Below are 367 nucleotides of genomic sequence, written 5' to 3'. Positions count from 1 at the left end.
AATATTACAGTACTGCAGTTGGTTTAAAAATGAAGCAAGTATGTCTGACTCAGCAAATGCAGTGTTCAACATTTAATTAAGTATTGACTGTCTTAATGAAGGCTCATAATAGAAGAGCCTAACTAAATCACTTCTAGACTTAAAACTAGCTTTCTAGGAATCTAGGGCTTTATATTTAGCTACAGAGAACTTCCAAATCTAGAGACTGGCCATGTACAATAATCTTGATGTGAGTGAGCCTGTACTATATATAGCGTTTTGCTTTGTTTTATTATTGTATTTTCAGTGTCAGAGTAGTAAGATAATTTGTAGGAAGCTTTTTTCTTCCATGTATTTGTCTACATTTTGCAGCTACAGTCTTATTTTG

This window comes from Chaetura pelagica, unplaced genomic scaffold (genome assembly GCF_000747805.2).
Source record: "Chaetura pelagica isolate M959 unplaced genomic scaffold, ChaPel_1.0 scaffold166, whole genome shotgun sequence".
Taxonomy (NCBI): Eukaryota; Metazoa; Chordata; class Aves; order Apodiformes; family Apodidae; genus Chaetura; species Chaetura pelagica.
The sequence above is the reverse complement of the archived record's forward strand: the minus strand, read 5'-3'. Positions refer to the sequence as shown.